The sequence below is a fragment of the Panthera pardus genome, unplaced genomic scaffold (assembly GCF_024362965.1).
Source record: "Panthera pardus isolate Hobbes unplaced genomic scaffold, ASM2436296v1 HiC_scaffold_2, whole genome shotgun sequence".
Lineage (NCBI taxonomy): Eukaryota > Metazoa > Chordata > Mammalia > Carnivora > Felidae > Panthera > Panthera pardus.
In genome coordinates, this window is record NW_026526765.1 from 90,174,098 (window position 1) to 90,194,889 (window position 20,792).

Here is a 20,792-nt window from a genome sequence, read left to right on the forward strand (position 1 = left end):
ACCATTGTCAGGCTCGGAATCTGTGTGAATCTGGAGCCTGCTTCAGATTCTTTGTCTCTCTCTCTCTCTGCCCCTCCCCTGCTTGCACTGTGTGTGTCTGTCTCTCTCTGAAAAATATACTTTATTTTTTTTAAATCTTTTTTTTTTTAACGTTTACTTATTTTTGAGAGAGAGAGAGACAGAGCATGAATGGGGGAGGGTCAGAGAGAGAGGGAGACACAGAATCGGAAGCAGGCTCCAGGCTCTGAGCTGTCAGCACAGAGCCTGATGCAGGGCTAGAACCCACGGACCGTGAGATCATGACCTGAGCCAAAGTTGGACGCTTAACCGGCTGAGCCACCCAGGCGCCCCTCAAAAATATACTTTATTTATTTTTTTTTTTAGTGCTGGGGGCAAAACAGAATTCTTTTATTTTTCTTTTTTTAATTCCAGTTAGTTAGTATACAGTGTTATATTAGTTTCAGGTGTACAATATAGTGATTCATTAATTCCATACATCATCCTGTGCTCATCACGGTAAGTGCCATCCTTAATCTCCATCACTCGCTTAAACCATCCTCCCACCCACTTCCCCTCTGGTAACCATCAGTTTGTTGTCTTTTGTTAAGAGTCTGTTTCTTGGTTTCTCTTTCTCTTTGCTCTTTTGTTTTGTTTCTTAAAGTCCACGTATGAGTGAAGTCATATGGTATTTGTCTTTCACTGACTGATTTCACTTAGCAGAGTGCACTCTAGTTCTATCCATGTCATTACAAATGGCAAGGCTTTATCCCTTTTATGGTTGAATAATATTCCATTGTATATATCTACCACATCTTCTTTAACTATTAATCGATTGATGGACACTTGGGCTGCATCCATATATTTATGTTTTATTTATTATGTAAATAATGCTGCTATAAACATAGGAATGCATGTATCCCTTTGGACTAGTATTTTTATGTTCTTTAGGTAAATACCCAGTAGTGTCACTGCTGGATCATAGGGTAGTTCTATTTTTTTTTTTTTTAATGTTTGTATTTATTTTTTTATTTTTATTTTTTTTTCCAATATATGAAATTTATTGTCAAATTGGTTTCCATACAACACCCAGTGCTCATCCCAAAATGTGCCCTCCTCAATACCCATCCCCCACACTCCCCTCCCTCCCACCCCCCATCAACCCTCAATTTGTTCTCAGTTTTTGACAATCTCTTATGCTTTGGCTCTCTCCCACTCTAACCTCTTTTTTTTTTAATTTTCCTTCCCCTCCCCCATGGGTTTCTGTTAAGTTTCTCAGGATCCACGTAAGAGTGAAACCATAAGGTATCTGTCTTTCTCTGTATGGCTTATTTCACTTAGCATCACACTCTCCAGTTCCATCCACATTGCTACAAAAGGCCATATTTCATTCTTTCTCATTGCCAAATAGTATTCCATTGTGTATATAAACCACAATTTCTTTATCCATTCATCAGTTGATGGACATTTAGGCTCTTTCCATAATTTGGCTATTGTTGAGAGTGCTGCTATACACATTGGGGTACAAGTGTCCCTATGCATCAGTACTCCTGTATCCCTTGGGTAAATTCCTAGCAGTGCTATTGCTGGGTCATAGGGTAGGTCTATTTTTAATTTTCTGAGGAAACTCCACACTGTTCTCCAGAGCGGCTGCACCAATTTGCATTCCCACCAACAGTGCAAGAGGGTTCCCGTTTCTCCACATCCTCTCCAGCATCTAGAGTCTCCTGATTTGTTCATTTTGGCCACTCTGACTGGCGTGAGGTGATATCTGAGTGTGGTTTTGATTTGTATTTCCCTGATAAGGAGCGACGTTGAACATCTTTTCATGTGCCTGTGGGCCATCCGGATGTCTTCTTTAGAGAAGTGTCTATTCATGTTTTCTGCCCATTTCTTCACTGGGTTCTTTGTTTTTCGGGTGTGGAGTTTGGTGAGCTCTTTATAGATTTTGGATACTAGCCCTTTGTCTGATATGTCATTTGCAAATATCTTTTCCCATTCTGTTGGTTGCCTTTTAGTTTTGTTGGTTGTTTCCTTTGCTGTGCAGAAGCTTTTTATCTTCATAAGGTCCCAGTAATTCATTTTTGCTTTTAATTCCCTTGCCTTTGGGGATGTGTCGAGTAAGAGATTGCGACGGCTGAGGTCAGAGAGGTCTTTTCCTGCTTTCTCCTCTACGGTTTTGATGGTTTCCTGTCTCACATTCAGGTCCTTTATCCATTTTGAGTTTATTTTTGTGAATGGTGTGAGAAAGTGGTCTAGTTTCAACCTTCTGCATGTTGCTGTCCAGTTCTCCCAGCACCATTTGTTAAAGAGACTGTCTTTTTTCCATTGGATGTTCTTTCCTGCTTTGTCAAAGATGAGTTGGCCATACGTTTGTGGGTCTAGTTCTGGGGTTTCTATTCTATTCCATTGGTCTATGTGTCTGTTTTTGTGCCAATACCATGCTGTCTTGATGATGACAGCTTTGTAGTAGAGGCTAAAGTCTGGGATTGTGATGCCTCCTGCTTCGGTCTTCTTCTTCAAATTCCTTTGGCTATTCGGGGCCTTTTGTAGTTCCATATGAATTTTATGATTGTTTGTTCTAGTTTCGAGAAGAATGCTGGTGCAATTTTGGACCAGTCAGTCTCTGACTGACTAATTCTGCTTAGCATAACCAATACCTTGGGATTGCATTGAATGTGTAGATAGCTTTAGGTAGTATTGACATTTTGACAATATTTATTCTTCCAATCCATGAGCAGGGAATGTCTTTCCATTTCTTTATATCTTCTTCAATTACCTTCATAACCTTTCTATAGTTTTCAGCATACAGATCTTTTACATCTTTGGTTAGATTTATTCCTAGGTGTTTTATGCTTCTTGGTGCAATTGTGAATGGGATCAATTTCTTTATTTGTCTTTCTGTGGCTTCATTGTTAGTGTATAAGAATGCAACTGATGTCTGTACATTGATTTTGTATCCTGCAACTTTGCTGAATTCATGTATCAGTTCTAGCAGACTTTTGGTGGAGTCCATCGGATTTTCCATGTATAATATCATGTCATCTGCAAAAAGCGAAAGCTTGACTTCATCTTTGCCAATTTTGATGCCTCTGATTTCCTTTTGTTGTCTGATTGCTGATGCTAGAACTTCCAACACTATGTTAAACAACAGTGGTGAGAGTGGGCATCCCTGTCGTGTTCCTGATCTCAGGGAAAAAGCTCTCAGTTTTTCCCCATTGAGGATGATGTTAGCTGTGGGCTTTTCATAAATGGCTTTTATGATGTTTAAGTATGTTCCTTCTATCCCGACTTTCTCAAGGGTTTTTATTAAGAAAGGGTGCTGGATTTTGTCAAAGGCCTTTTCTGCATCGATTGACAGGATCCTATGGTTCTTATCTTTTCTTTTATTAATGTGATGTATCACGTTGATTGATTTGTGAATGTTGAACCAGCCCTGCATCCCAGGAATGAATCCCACTTGATCATGGTGAATAATCTTTTTATATGCTGTTGAATTTGATTTGCTAGTATCTTATTGAGAATTTTTGCCTCCATATTCATCAGGGATATTGGCCTGTAGTTCTCTTTTTTTACTGGGTCTCTGTCTGGTTTAGGAATCAAAGTAATACTGGCTTCATCGAATGAGTCTGGAAGTTTTCCTTCCCTTTCTGTTTCTTGGAATAGCTTGAGAAGGATAGGTATTATCTCTGCTTTAAACGTCTGGTAGAACTCCCCTGGGAAGCCATCTGGTCCTGGACTCTTATTTGTTGGGAGATTTTTGATAACCGATTCAATTTCTTCGCTGGTTATGGGTCTGTTCAAGCTTTCTATTTCCTCCTGATTGAGTTTGGGAAGAGTGTGGGTGTTTAGGAATTTGTCCATTTCTTCCAGGTTGTCCAATTTGTTGGCATATAATTTTTCATAGTATTCCCTGATAATTGTTTGTATCTCTGAGGGATTGGTTGTAATAATTCCATTTTCATTCATGATTTTATCTATTTGGGTCATCTCCCTTTTCTTTTTGAGAAGCTGGCTAGAGGTTTGTCAATTTTGTTTATTTTTTCAAAAAACCAACTCTTGGTTTCGTTGATATGCTCTACAGTTTTTTTAGATTCTATATTGTTTATTTCTGCTCTGATCTTTATGATTTCTCTTCTTCTGCTGGGTTTAGGCTGCGTTTGCTGTTCTGCTTCTATTTCCTTTAGGTGTGCTGTTAGATTTTGTATTGGGGATTTTTCTTGTTTCTTGAGATAGACCTGGATTGCAATGTGCGATGCATTTTCCTCTCAGGACTGCCTTCGTTGCATCCCAAAGCGTTTGGATTGTTGTATTTTCATTTTCGTTTGTTTCCATATATTTTTTAATTTCTTCTCTAATTGCCTGGTTGACCCACTCATTCTTTAGTAGGGTGTTCTTTAACCTCCACGCTTTTGGAGGTTTTCCAGACTTTTTCCTGTGGTTGATTTCAAGCTTCATAGCATTGTGGTCTGAAAGTATGCATGGTATGATTTCAATTCTTGTAAACTTATGAAGGGCTGTTCTGTGACCCAGTATATGATCTATCTTGGAGAATGTTCCATGTGCACTCGAGAAGAAAGTATATTCTGTTGCTTTGGGATGCAGAGTTCTAAATATATCTGTCAAGTCCATCTGATCCAATGTATCATTCAGGGCCCTTGTTTCTTTATTGACCATGTGTCTAGATGATCTATCCATTTCTGTAGGTGGAGTGTTAAAGTCCCCTGCAATTACCACATTCTTATCAATAAGGTTGCTTATGTTTTTGAGTAATTGTTTTATATATTTGTAGGCTCTGGTATTCGGCGCATAGACATTTATAATTGTTAGCACTTCCTGATGGGTAGACCCTGTAATTATTATTTAATGCCCTTCTTCATCTCTTGTTACAGCCTTTATTTAAAGTCTAGTTTGTCTGATATAAGTATGGCTACTCCAGCTTTCTTTTGGCTTCCAGTAGCATGATAAATAGTTCTCCATCCCCTCACTCTCAATCTAAAGGTGTCCTCAGATCTAAAATGAGTCTCTTGTAGACAGCAAATAGATGGGTCTTGTTTTTTTATCCATTCTGATACCCTATGTCTTTTGGTTGGCGCATTTAGTCCATTTACATTCAGTGTTATTATAGAAAGATACGGGTTTAGAGTCATTGTGATGTCTGTATGTTTTATGCTTGTAGTGATGCCTCTGGTACTTTGTCTCACAGGATCCCCCTTAGGATCTCTTATAGGGCTGGTTTCGTGGTGACAAATTCCTTCAGTTTTTGTTTGTTTGGGAAGACCTTTATCTCTCCTTCTATTCTAAATGACAGACTTGCTGGATAAAGGATTCTCGGCGGCATATTTTTTCTGTTTAGACACTGAAGATCTCGTGCCAATCCTTTCTGGCCTGCCAGGTTTCAAAAGAGAGATCAGTCACGAGTCTTATAGGTCTCCCTTTATATGTGAGGGCACGTTTATCCCTTGCTGCTTTCAGAATTTTCTCTTTATCCTTGTATTTTGCCAGTTTCACTATGATATGTCGTCCAGAAGATCGATTCAAGTTACGTCTGAAGGGAGTTCTCTGTGCCTCTTGGATTTCAATGCCTTTTTCCTTCCCCAGTTCAGGGATGTTCTCAGCTATAATTTCTTCAAGTACCCCTTCAGCACCTTTCCCTCTCTCTTCCTCCTCTGGGATACCAATTATGCGTATATTATTTCTTTTTAGTGTATCACTTAGTTCTCTAATTTTCCCCTCATACCCCTGGATTTTTTTATCTCTCTTTTTCTCAGCTTCCTCTTTTTCATAACTTTATCTTCTAGTTCACCTATTCTCTCCTCTGCCTTTTCAAGCTGAGCCGTCGTGGTTTCCATTTTGTTTTGCATTTCGTTTAAAGCGTTTTTCAGCTTTTCGTGACTGTTCCTTAGTCTCTTGATCTCTGTAGCAAGAGATTCTCTGCTGTCCTGTATACTGTTTTCAAGCCCAGCGATTAATTTTATGACTATTATTCTAAATTCACTTTCTGTTGTATTATTTAAATCCTTTTTGATCCGTTCATTAGCTGTTGTTATTTCCTGGAGATTCTTCTGAGGGGAATTCTTCCGTTTGGTCATTTTGGATAGTCCCTGGAGTGGTGAGGACCTACAGGGAACTTCCCCTGTGCTGTGGTGTATAACTGGAGTTGGTGGGCGGGGCGGCAGTCAGACCTGATGTCCACCCCCAACCCACCGCTGGGGCCACAGTCAGACTGGTGTGTGCCTTCTCTTCCCCTCTCCTAGGGGCGGGATTCACTGTGGGGTGGCGTGGCCCGTCTGGGCTACTTGCACACTGCCAGGCTTGTGGTCCTGGGGATCTGGCGTATTAGCTGGGGTGGGTAGGCAAGGTGCACGGGGGCAGGAAGGGCAGGCTTAGCTCGCTTCTCCTTAGGTGATCCACTTCAGGAGGGGCCCTGTGGCAGCTGGAGGGAGTCAGATCCACTGCCGGAGGTTTGGCTCCGCAGAAGCACAGTGTTGGGTGTTTTCGGGAGCCAGCAAGTTCCCTGGCAGGAACTGGTTTCCTTTGGGATTTTGGCTGGGGGATGGGCGAGGGAGATGGCGCTGGCGAGCGCCTTTGTTCCCCACCAAACTGAGCTCTGTCGTCTGGGGTCTCAGCAGCTCTCCCTCCCTTTGTCCTCCAGCCTTCCTGCTCTCTGAGCAGAGCTGTTAACTTATGACCTCCCAGATGCTAAGTCGCGCTTGCTGTCAGAACACACTCCCTCTGGCCCTTCTGCTTTTGCCAGCCAGACTGGGGACTCTGCTTGGCCCGCAGGCTGCCCCTCCCCCCCCCCCCGCCTCCCTCCCACCAGTCCGTGGAGCGCTCACCGCCTTGCCACCCTTCCTACCCTCTTCAGTGGGCCTCTCGTCTGCGCTTGGCTCCGGAGACTCTGTTCTGCTAATCCTCTGGCGGTTTTCTGGGTTATTTAGGCAGGTGTAGGTGGAATCTAAGTGATCAGCAGGACATGAGGTGAGCCCACTGTCCTCCTACGCCGCCATCTTCCTATAAAATCCCAAAAATATACTTTAAAAAAAATTAAAAAAAAGAAAAGAAAAGAAAAATTAGGCTTGGTGTATCTGGGGTCAGGAAAAGAAAGATAAATGTTATACTGAAGGGTACTCTTTTTTTTTTTTTTTGGCAGCAATAATTTTGTTTCTTAAGTTGTATATTGTATACACATTTTAACGTCTCCTTTCTTTAACATACTCTGTCCCTTTAATATTGTGTATTTATAATAAAATATTTACTTGAAGAATATTTTTGCAACCAAAAAATTTATCAGAAATTAAATGGCAGAAATCATACAATCCTTTCTACAGTTTTCAAAAAACAAACTTCTAAACTTACTAGAAAATGTTTTCTAATAAATTAAAAATGTACAGAATGCAAAAAAAATCAAAAGGGTATTTTCAGGTACTGAAGACTTCAAAAATTAAATTACCTGTACCTTATTCTTGAACTAACAATTTAAATATGTAGTTTAGTAAATAAGAAATTAGTCAAAATTAAGTGCTTTAGAGTACCTGGGGTGGCTCAGTTGGTTAAGCATCTGACTTCAGCTCAGGTCATGATCTCACAGCTGGATCTCACAGCTCCTGAGTTCCAGCCCCATGCTGGGCTCTGTGCTGACAGCTCAGAAACTGGAGCCTGCTTCAGATTCCGTGTCACTGTCTCTCTCTGTCCATCTTTCCACTCATGCTCTGTCTCTTTTTCTTTCAAAAATAAACATTAAAAAAATTATTATTAAAACTTAAGCGCTTAAATTGGAGAAAGACAAAAATGCCTACAAACATTTATAAGAAGTAAACATGATATTAAATAATTATTTTTGGTATATATGCCTGTACATTTTTGAAAGTTATGTGTATGATATAATAATAAGTTATTGTTAATCTGTATGATCTTATCAATTGGTCTAAATTCTTTGGGTATCTGAAAATGTCCCCTCATTGCCTATTAAAAAAAAAAAATCAATTCTCAAAGTACAGTTCTTAATTTTGGCTACCTACCAAAACAATAAGTGTTTAGATTTACATCTTAGCAGTTAAATAAACTTTATGTAAAATTGATTTTACTTCTTTTAACTATATACATTTACATTTGTTTATATTTACATTTTCATTTACAGGTAGATATGACAGTTAAGATGATTTTTAAAATAAAAGTTCACATTCTTTTGCCATTCAGATAACCACCTAATAGGCAATTAAGGTTTTTGGTTATAAATAACAGGTAAAATTAGAACGCTACATACGCTGTATTATATAATCTTACATTTTGGAGTTAAAAATAATTTTACCAGTCACCTAATCTAACCTTTTATTTTACTAAGAGTGAAATAAGCTCCAATGGGGTTGTAACTTGCCAAGATCACATATGTGAAAAATATTAAATGAGCAATAATATAAACCTGAATTTCTCTTGTTTCTTTTACTAACTAATTCACGAGAGATTTGAGAATTAAAATACCATTATCAGAATTATATCATGTAGTCTTGTTATGTGCAATTACTAAGTTAATTTATTTCTGCACTTTGAGTTCTATGTGTGTTTTTATATGCCGTTGCTGGTTTGCACAGAGGAATAATTTATAATCCATTCATGTTTACTGTTAGTGGCATTGATAAGAAAGCTGTTATTCTGCAGGGGCTGAATTCCTGGGTGGCTCAGTCAGGTAAGCATCCAACTTCAGCTCAGGTCTTGATCTCATGGTTTATGAGTTCGAGCCCCATATCGGGCTCTGTGTTGGTAGCTCAGGGCCTGGAGCCTACTTCAGATTCTGTGTCTCTTTCTCTCTGCCCCTCCCCCACTCACACTCTGTGTGCCTCTCTCTCAAAGATAAATAAATATTTTTAAAAATTAAAACAAAGAAAGCTGTTATTTTTCAATACGCATGCTTCCTTAAAAGATATTTATAACAAAAAAGAAAACAAGCAAAACTATCATAATTCTTCATTCAATGTTCAAACACTAAATCCTGTTTAGAGTATTTACTGAATTATTATTTGGTACAATATAGTCCCCAGTGTTCATTATTGTAGTAAGATACATAAAAACTTGATGAAGTTGTAAACTTATAGACAAAGACCAACACAAACTGTAGTTTCTATATATCACCCCCAATCATATATCATTGAAAATATATGCATATTTATGAGTTTGAAGAATAACAGCGGTTTACAGTATTATAAATTATTTGTTTAGAATTGGTTTGTAATTCATCTGAGTTCTAATCCTGATTTCTGGCTTACCACTTACTAGAATTTACTTCATACTGTTGGTCTAGAATACATAGAATGAATAAATATTAATAGTATTTGGAAGAGTACCTGAGATATATGAAAAATATTCAACTAATGCTGTTACCATGAATAGTATTATTTTTATTATCACTGCAGTTGTTAAAGTGACATAGTGTCATATGGATATTACTAAGATGTATTAACGTCAATGAACAAAACAACTCAAACAAAGGTGCTGGTGCTGATAAGTTTTGGAAGAAGTACTGAAGGTGAAGGAGGGCATGCATGGAGTCTTGTGAAACTCAGTCAGTTTTACACTGGTGTCCCAGGTACTGAAGTGTGCCTGTGCCTCAGATCCTCCCTCAGGAGTGATTGAGAGGTAGGTGTGAGGGGGGAGGCTTGAGTGACTCACTACTCCTGCACTTGTGTTTCAGCTCTAACCTCTGTCATGTCATGAGACATTTTAAAATACTGTCAGTTTAAGAATCAATTCAAATTGAAAATAATTGTGTAATAACTGATTTTTTTTTAGATTTCCTATGTGGATGGAAATCACATTGTCTTTTGTGCACAGATGCATGGTAATACATAAGTCTTGTTATGATATTCCTCCTATTTTCTTGTTCCCTGTATTAATCTACTAGGGCTTCCATTACAAAGCACCACAAACTGGGTGCCTTAAAAAACAAAATTATAGTATCTCACAGTTCTGGAAGCTAGAATTTCTAGAGCAAGGTGCTGCCAGGGTTGATTCCTTATGAAACTGTGAAGCAGAATCTATTCAATACCTATCCTCTTGCTTCTGTTGGCTTGCTCATAGTCTTTTGCATTCCTTGATTTGTAGAATCATCACCCTGATCTCTGTCTTCATCATCACATGGCATTCTTCCTGAATATGTGTGTGTTTATGTCCAAATTTTACTTTTTATAAGAATACCGGTAATATTGTATTAGGGGTCTGCCCTTCTCCAGTGTGACCTCAATTTTAACTTAATTAATTGCATCTGTAACTGTTTTACTTCCAAGTAACTTCATATTCTGAGGGACTGGGTTTAAGATTTTAATATGTGATTTGGAGAGGGACACCGCTTAAGCAATAACACTCCCCAATAATTAAAGAATTGTCTTCTTTAACTAACTCTCATTTCATCCATCAGCATCTACATTTCCCAAAATGAATGTGCTTGAGAAGAAACAAGTTCATGATCAGTGGGTCTAAATTCAGTCACTGTTTTATTATGTGTTAAAATTGCACATGGAGGTTATTAGTACAAACACTCTATTTCAGAGATACAAAATATAAGAGCAAAAGAAGTTGTGACACTCCAGATCTCAAAGGGTTAATGTACAGTAGGTCAGTGTTCCAAAATAAATGCTCTGATTCCAAATCCCTTGTTTAAAGTCTGTTTAAAACCAATGTTTCCTAAATTTGTCTGACCATGACCTTTCTAGACCATTCATATTAATCCCCTTTCCTTTCCCCTCTATGGCTGTTCTAATGAAGAGAAAAGAAAAATAAAAGTCTGTCTTGCATTCCAAAATTCTTCTGTGTTATGGTGGTCCTGAGCTATGTTCCATAAAAGAAAACGGTTCTCAGTTAAAATGTGTTAGAGAAATATACAAATATTTCTTTCTTTTGTAGGTTGACAAAATACCATAACATATCAAAGAATTCAGAATACCTGACAGTGGAGAAACTATTTTAACCTTACTTAAACCAATTTTCCTAAATTTACATGAAGATAAGTTTCCTTTTCTTGGGTTACTCACATCAGCATCCTGAGGGACGTACTTAAGAAACCTCTCTTAGTACATTTTCCTAATTGTTATCAGCTACTTATAGAATAATTATAAAAACCAGTCGTCAATGAACTAAAACCACTCTTATCTATAACACAGAGTAGAAAAACAAATCCAGATAAAAATGTCATTAGTTTTTCATTTTGTTCAATTTAAACTATCATTGCAAACAATTACTGAAGACATGGCCCATGAATATATGCATAAATATACTAATTTACTCTGCCTGTCTTCAAATTACTCTTCATTTTCGAAGAGAGTAAATTTATACAAAAGTTAAAAATCAGTTTAATAACTGGTTAATTGTCATGGATGCACTAACAAAAAAAAATATAATTGGTTAATTGTTAGCCTGCAGTTCTCTGAGCCATGATTTTTTTAAATTTAATTTATTTTTTAATATACATCCAAATTAGTTAGCATATAGTGAAACAATGATTTCAGGAAGATTCCTTAATGCCCCTTACCCATTTAGCCCATCCCCCCCCCCCACAACCCCTCCAGCCACCCTCATTTTGTTCTCCATATTTATGAGTCTCTTATGCTTTGTCCCCCTCCTGGTTTTTATATTATTTTTGTTTCCCTTCCCTTATGTTCATCTGTTTTGCTTCTTAAAGTCCTCATATGAGGGAAGTCATATATTTGTCTTTCTCTGACTGACTAATTTCACTTAGCATAATACCCTCCAGTTCCATCCATGTAGTTGCAAATGGCAAGATTTCATTCTTTTTGACTGCTAAGTAATATATATATATATATATATATATATATATATATATATGTACAACATCTTCTTTATCCATTCATCCATTGATGGACATTTGGGCTCTTTCCATACTTTGGCTATTGTTGATAGTGCTGCTGTAAACATGGGGGTGCTTGTGTCCCTTTGAAACAGCACACCTGTATCCCATGGATAAAGGCCTAGTAGTGCAATTGCTGGGTCATAGGGTAGTTCTATTTTTTATTTTTAAACAGTCCTCCATATTGTTTTCCTGAGTGGCTGCACCGGCTTGCATTGCCACCAACAATGCAAAAGAGATCCTCTTTCTCTGCATCGTTTCCAACATCTGTTGTTGCCTGAGTGGTTAATGTTAGCCATTCTGACAGATGTAAGGTGGTATCTCATTGTGGTTTTCATTTGTATTTCCCTGATGATGAGTGGTGTTAAGCATTTTTTCATGTGTCGGTTGGCCATCTGGATGTCTTCCTTGGAGAAGTGTCTATTCATGTCTTTTCCCCATTTCTTCACTGGATTATTTTTGTTTTTTGTGTGTTGAGTTTAATAAGTTCTTTATTGTTTTTGGATACTAACCCTTTATCTGATATGTCGTTTGAAAATATCTTCTCCCATTCTGTTGGTTGCCTTTTAGTTTTGCTGATTGTTTCCTTCTCTGTACAGAAGCTTTTTATTTTGATGAGGTCCCAGTGGTTCATTTTTGCTTTTGTTTCCCTTGCCTCTGGAGATGTGTTGAGTAAGAAGTTGCTGCGGGCAAAATCAAAGAGGTTTTTGCCTGCTTTCTCCTCCAGGATTTTGATGGCTTCCTGTCTTACATTGAGGTCTTTCATCCATTTGAGTTTATTCTTGTGTATAGTGTAATAAAGTGGTCCAGGTTCATTCTTCTGCATGTTGCTGTCCAGTTTTCCTAGCTCCACTTGCTGAAGAGACTGTCTTTATTCCATTGGATATTCTTTCTTGCTTTATCAAAGATTAGTTGGCCATATGTTTGTGGGTCCATTTCTGGGTTCTCTATTCTGTTCCATTGATCTTAGTGTCTGTTTTTTGCCAGTACCATACTGTCCTGATGATTAAAGCTTTGTAGTATAGCTTGAAGTCTGGGATTGTGATGACTCTTGCTTTGGTTTTCTTTTTCAAGAATGCTTTGTCTATTCGGGGTCTTTTCTGCTTCCAGAAATGTTTAGGATTATTTGTACTAGCTCTGTGAGGAATATTGGTGTTATTTTGTTAGGGATTGCATTGAATATGTAGATTGCTTTGGGTAATATCAACATTTTAACAATATTTGTTCTTTCTATCCAGGAGCATGGAATTTTTTTTCCTTTTTTTTGTGTGTGTCTTCTTCAATTTCTTTCACAAGTTTTCTATAGTTTTCAGTGCATAGATTTTTAACCTATTTGGTTAGATTTATACCTAGGTTTTTATGGTTTTTTGTGCAACTGTAAATGGGATCGATTCCTTGGTTTCTCTTTCTGTCACTTCATTGTTGGCATATAGGAATGCAACCAATTTCTGTGCATTGAGTCGGGTTTTTAAAAACTGAATCTCACATTGTTGCACAAGACAGACTATGTAAGACTGAACATGGACATTCTACAGTGGTCAGGAACAATTTTGTCCTTCAAAGGAAAGGGTAACATACTGATTCAATAGTCACAGATGTTTTATCAAATATTACCTGTTGAATGCCTTGAAAGTTTTATAAGCAAATGCTGTGGACTACTGTATGTCTCCTGTCAGAACGCATATGTTGAAGCCCTAACCCCAGTATGATAACATTTAGACTTAGTGTCTTTTTGGACATAGTTAGGCTTAGATGAGGTCATGAGGGCAAAATCCCCAGTCTGATGGAGTTAGTTTCTTTTTTTTTTTTTAATTTTTTCAAGGTTTATTTATTTTTGAGACAGAGAGAGACAGAGCATGAACGAGGGAGGGTCAGAGAGAGAGGGAGACACAGAATCTAAAACAGCTCCAGGCTCTGAGCTGTCAGCACAGAGCCCGACGCGGGGCTCAAACTCACAGACCGTGAGATCATGACCTGAGCCGAAGTTGGCCACTTAACCGACTGAGCCACCCAGGCTCCCCGGAATTAGTTTCTTATAAGAAGAGGCATCAAAGAGACATCTTCTCCCCACTACCCACATGCAGAAAAAACAAGAGGTCATGTGAGAACACAGCAAGATGTTGGCTGCCTATAAGCCAGATGAAGAGGTCTTAGAATAAAACCCACTTTGCCAGCACCTTGACTTACACTTCCTAGCCTCCAGAATTGTGGAAAATAAATTTCTGTTGTTTAAAGTACTCATCTATAGTATTTTATTGTGGTAGCTTGAGAAGATGAAGATAGCAGTTTATACTGAATTGAACTTTTTTTCTTTTTTTTTCGTTAATAGTACAAATAGCAAAAACTAGCAAAAACTAATACCAAGTACATAAAAGCCACTTTCCCTGTTTACCCTACCACTTTAAGAATATTTATTGTATGGTTTTAAAAGGAAGTATTTAATATTAAATGTGTTGTATAAGACCCACTTTCTTGCTATTTTCTACATTAATTTTCTTATTAAGAATCACTGAAGTAAATACATGGAAAGTTAGATGGACATTGATAGCTGCCTTTAATAAAAGTTAGTGGTGAAAAATTATCCTGTCTTTGCTATTCTGTGCCACATTCTTTACTGAAGAAGAGATAGAATAAAAATGAGAACAGAAAGGGGTGCCTGGTGGCTCAGTCGGTTAAGCGTCCAATTTCGGCTCAGGTCATGATCTTGTCTTTGGTGAGTTCCAGCCCCGTGTGGGGCTCTGTGCTGACAGCTCAGAGCCCAGAGCCTGCTTCGGATTCTGTGTCTCCCTCTCCCTCTGCCCCTCCCATGCTCACACTCTGACTCTCTCCCTCTTTCAATAATAAATAAACGCTAAAAATTTTTTTTTAAATGAGAGCAAAAAGACTTTTGATTATGAGACAATACATTTGTTATATATACATGCCAATGAAATGGGGAAAAAGTAAAACTTGAATTCCAAGAGAATATTGGTTAGATATATTATTTTGGTAAGCAAGCTACTGTAGAGAGTGAACCAGAATTTTAGAAAATGAGTTCAGAGTTGGTATGGGGAACTTAGTTTATAGAGTCCTATTTCTTTGGTCTTGACCCTCCTCTCCCTATGTGTTATTACCTCCTCTTTTCTGCCTTGAGAAAGTAAGAGAGAGAAGATCCAGCAAATGGCCTCGTAACTCAAAGTAGTAAATCTCTTAGGACTTTTCTTCCTGACTAAGATCACCACAGTGAGACCTGAATTATAGTGAATATAACACAGAACTTAGTGTTTCTACCTAAATATTTATGTTGCACATATTTAACATTATTTTAATACATAATTTATTTAAAACTATGTATTAAGTATCTGCTACGTATCTCCAATTTCAATACAACATTTGTTTCTCCTTTTATCAGGGAGTCGTCATTCTAAATGTCTCATTTCTTCGACTGTTTAACCCTGTGATCCTCTTCCTCCCTATTTCCTTTTCTACAAAGTGTTGATCCTATCCTCATTATGCTGACTTTTATTCTCCTTTTTTGTCTTCATTTCTCTCCTTAGAATTCATTAGTATTATATTCACAGCTTTTCATACATTCCAACCAAAACCCCAACTCTGGAAAGTTCAATTTTGGACTTTATCCTTGAGCCACCTACCTTAATGTTGCTAGAGGGAGGGAAAAATAATTTGTCATCTAGTATTCTTTTTTTTCTTTTCCTTGTCAACCTGTATTCTTGAGGACTAACTTCAGATACCCAGCAATCTCACGATACTTTACTGGTTCATTCACAGCCACCTTTCCCACTCTCATAAATGACTATTTTGTGACTTAATCTGTTTCTCGATGCATCCTATTTCACTGAAAGATATTCCTAAGTTTCCATATGTCCCTACTACTATGCCCACCCACCTATCTATATCTACACTTCTAAAGGTCAGTATTTTCCCTTCCTGATAAGTAAAGCAAACCTCCCCAATTATGCACCACCAGGTCTCATGCACCATTATCTGCTCAAGTGTATAATTTCAAGAGTTGTTCTTATGGCTAACATCATCAGTTCTTTTTCTGCTAATTTTTGCCAGCACACAAAGATAGTTTAATAATTCCCATTTCAAAGAAAAAAGTTATCTCTTACCTATGAATTCTCCTGTAGATAAATCCTAATGAATCTTCTCTCTTTACACTAAATTTCCTATATTTTTATTCATCAATTCTTCTCTATCCATTTTTTTTTTCTTGAACTCATTTCAGTCAGTAACTTCATGATTTTACCCAAACAGCCCTTGGCCAGGTCAATAATTACCTCCATATTGGTAAATCATATGGTTCATACTTAGCCAAATCAACATTTGGTCCTTCTTTGAAACGTTTCTTTTCTTTTTCTTTGGTTTTTGTACACATATTATCTTGGCTCTCTTTTTGTAACATAAATAGTTTCTTTGATGGTTGTTTTCAACTTCCAAAGCTTTAAGTACTAATTTGATCATATTCTATTATATACTCTGTTCATATTACTGTGGCTCTGGGATAACAAAATAATTCAAAGTAAAGTCCATGTTTTTTTCATCTTTTCATCACCAGGCCCTTGCACTGAGGGATTAGTGCATGATCTCTCTCAGTGCTTCTCAGAAAGTGAGTTATTTCCCCTTCTAATTCTTACCTTGAAATCACAAACAAATTGCCTGGTATCAGTAACAAGTAACTTTTTCTGATTTTCATATAAAATAATCATAATGCAACTGATTATGATGTCATAGCAAGACCAATAATTTTAGGTTTTAATTTTCTGTTATATAATGCCATAGAATGCGAGTAATTTTTAACTAAATATGTACAATGCAGCTCATCTATCCAAGTTCACTTATCTCTTACATGGAGGGTAACTGTTTTGGGAATCTAGTCTTTGCACAGAGAACAGAAATACTTTACCACCTATAAAAAATGTAACCCCTGGAAGTTAATCATGCTTGCTTATTGGTGATATAATGTTGGCACTTTGTTAAATGCATTTCACTAAATAATAGATGGTACTTTGTTCAAGGCAGGTATGCCTCTTGTTCCCATGCATTCTCCACACTCCATAAAATCATTTTTTTTATGACTCCAGTGTTCACTAAGCAAAAATATCATAAATATTATCCTTGTTTGACCTTCAACTATCAGAATCAAATTACAATATTCCAAATATTCTACACTCAAGTAAACTACTATATAATATATGAAGAAAATAAATGAGACCGTACGAGTGACTCCATGTCTACACTTGATCTTAGCCAAAAGGCCGAGAAGCGATGACGAGTGACTCCATGTCTAAAGAAATGAAAAACAAGAATTCTGTGTATGCACAGAGATAATTCTTGAAAAAATGGAGAAATGGATAGAGAAACCCTTGGAAAAGTTTAAAGTAGAACTCAAATTTACCGTCCGTATGTTTACATTAGTAATGTACAGTTATTTTCTCTTTTTTGACAATCTAACACAAAGTGCTTGAATGTTGTACTTAACACATCTATACAGAAACATATCTGTAAATAAATGGTTTAGGGTGGTACATGTATTATGTCTATAAAACATATGCCCATCTTGATTTAAATAATAATTTTAGACTATCTTCAAATGGATAGATACTGCTTCTAAATAATTCTGGATAATCAGTCTATTATTGAGACATTTTTAATGGTCTTAGTACTTTTTAAAAGTTTATTTATTTTTATTTTTTTTAAGTTTATTTATTTTTGAGAGAGAGATAGACTGTGAGTGGGAGAAGGGCAGAGAGAGAGGGAGACACCAACTCCAAAGCAGGCTCCAGGCCCAGAGCTGTCAGCACAGAGCCCAAAGTGGGACTCAGACTCACAACCACGAGATTATGACCTAAGCGGAAGTCCGACATTTAACCGAATGAGCCACCCATGCAACCCTTAAGTTTATTTATTTATTTTGAGAGAGAGAGGGAATGAGCAAGTGCAGGGAAGGGGCAGAAAGAGAGATTCCCAAGCAGATTCCATGCTGTCAGTACAGAGACAGACACAGGGCTAGATCTCACAAACCTCAAGACCATAACCTGAGCAGAAATCAAGAGTCCAATGCTTAATCAACTGAGCCACCCAGGTGCCCCTGGCCCTAGTACTCTTTAAAAGCACTGGAAAGGCATTTTGTAATTCCTTCAATTTGGATTTGCCTACTAGTTTCTCACAGTTATATTGGAATTAGGGATTTTGGAGGGAAAGTACCACAGATGCAAAATAATGTTTTCACTGTTTTTAGGAAGAATACATGCTGTCAACACAACTTATTATTGACGATGTTAACCCTGGTCATTTGTTAAGGTAGTGACTGTCAAGACACCACAGGCAGAGAGAACCAAATAATTCAGAGGGCCCAAAATAGGAACATGACATATATGTAAAAGAAAATGCAAGGAAACTGGTATGGATGGAAAGGAGTGAAGGAAAAAGAAAAAAAATTGCAAGGAAATTTTTTTAAGCACAGGGGATAAAACTATAGTTCCAAGTAAGGGCCTTATGAGAAATATTATGGTCTTTAGCTTTTACTTTAGCTTTAATGTAGAAACATTGCTATGTTTTCCAAAGATTACTTTGGCTGCACTTGAGATAAACATAGTTTGCATTAGAGTGACTAGTAGTGGTGGTGCTGATAATCATATTCTTGATATATTTTGGAGCTAGAATCAACAGTATAATGGATTGGATATGCAGTGTGAGAAGAAATTGAAAGGCATCAATCTTTGTGGTCTGGGCAATAGGAAGAATGGAGACCTAGAAGATGATGGGGTGAAAAGGTATAATAGGATAGGTCAGTCCTTTGGTTTTGGGTATGTTTAGACTCAGTTGCCAATTAGACACACAACTGGAGAATTTGTGTATGTGGTTGAATATAAGAGTTACATAAGTCAAGTCCAAATATATAAATTCATAAATTATTATTAATCTGTGTATGATAAGGATTACTAATGGTTGCCAATAAAACTAATTTTCTAGTTTTCCTCCTCTCCCAAAACATAAGGGACAAAGGGTGTATTTGTTGAGACTTCAAGTTAGGTGTCTCTATATGACTTCTGTTAGCCAACAAAATGGGAACAGAAAAGATGTGTGTCACCTTTGATTAGAAACATTCAAGGGTCAGGAAATAATTCTCCAAGTTATCTTCCTATGTGCAAGCATACCTTACAACTTCATTCTAAAATGTTGGCTTCTCATCACAGTGAGCCAAAGTCTCTGAGTATCTCCTATAAACAGAGTCAATCTATCAACCTACATTGTGCATGCTAAATGAGAAATAAAAGTAAAATTTGTAGTATTAGGTCATTTGAATTGGGACTTAATATACCCGATTAGCTAATATAGATGATATTTAAAGAAAATGACTTAAATTTAATGTGATCACCTAGGAATGAAGTAAAGATAAAAAGAAAAGAGGTTCAAGTACAGAATTCTGAGATGCTCCAATGTTGGGAAGATAAAAATGTAAAAATAAATTGAGGTGAAACAACTTAGCAATCAGTTAAGCAAGTGTACCCACAAAATCAATATGTAGTGATATATTGTAGTTCTTTGGGGCTATACAATTTTTCTTTGAATATTGTAGTTTTACAAAATTCAGTGATTCTTTATAAAATGTTAATAACTATTACTGAGATTTTATTCTTTCCAACCTCTTCTGACAAAAATACTAAAAAGGAGTCCTTGAGTTTAACAAAAGATCATTACCAAAGTAGGCAGTCTGTTGGTTCCCATATGCAAACATAGATTCATAATGTGAATTTTGGCAAGTCTAACATAGCAGTACTATTATTCCTAGAAATTTGATGTTGAAGACACAGTAGAAAAAAGATAAGACAAGAAAATAATACAGAACTAGGCAGCATAACTTATAGTTTAAAAGTTATGAATGCCAGAGCCAACATACATGGATTCATATTCCAGCTCTCCTTTTATTATCAGTGTGGCTTGGCACGTTTCTTAACATGTCCGTGTCTCATTTTCTTCATGCAAAATGGAGAGAAACAAAGGTATCAACCTTGTATGGTTGTTTTGAGGATTAAAAAAATATGTAAGTGAAGTGCTTGGGAAAAGGCCATTACTCTCATATTTTTAGGCAATGACACACATTATAGATATCTAAAATTCTAACTGAATCCATATCACTTCTGCCTACATGCCTATACTCATATAGATCAATGTGCCTCAAGAAAGTCACAGATATATACTGAATGGTCACATCTTAAGTCTATTATTACTAACCCTCAGTGAGATCTTAATGTTGCTTACAGGTTACACTTTTGTTTCTTATTTACTTTTCTACACTCCTTGATGAGGTTTTCACCACTTCTTTTCTTCCCTCAAAATTTTAATGACTCTTATACTACCTCGCTCCCAGCTGATCATCACACTCTATTTATCTGAGAAAATATGAACCATCAAATGATACCCCACCCATTTTCACCACAGGAACTACAAAACTACTTTCATCTGGTACCGTATGCTGAACTTTTCTTTTGTTCCTATGAATAAACTGATAATGCATCTAGCTAAGGCCAACCGTTCATTTATATAGTAAAGTCTGTCACATACTCAAGGATATTGTTCCAATAATTATCCTTTCCAATTTTACCAAACTTATTTTATTTGTCTGTCATTTCATCTTGTTTTTATATCTCACTTTACATCTATATCTATATATTATCTATATATTTATATACCTATATATCTATATAGAGATAGGGATAGAGAGATGAGAGTCACTTTGGTAGATTGTTGGAGGAAGAGCATAAATGGAGTGAGTCTAAGAGCTAATTAGAAAAGAAGAATTATAAATGGAAGAATTAGGGGGGAAAAAGCAACTCATCTAAGTAATTTTTCTGCAATATGAAGAAAGTTAGCTTGATAGCTGGAGAGTGATGTGTGATTGAAAAAACTATTTGTTTTAAAGATGGTAATATAT

The 20,792-nt window shown here is 36.9% G+C and overlaps 1 pseudogene; it reads right to left on the reverse strand.

Annotated features, from left to right (window-relative positions):
• Positions 1-16,977: 16,977 nt before the first annotated feature.
• On the reverse strand, positions 16,978-17,124 carry LOC128778500 (U2 spliceosomal RNA; annotated as a pseudogene).
• Positions 17,125-20,792: the final 3,668 nt, after the last annotated feature.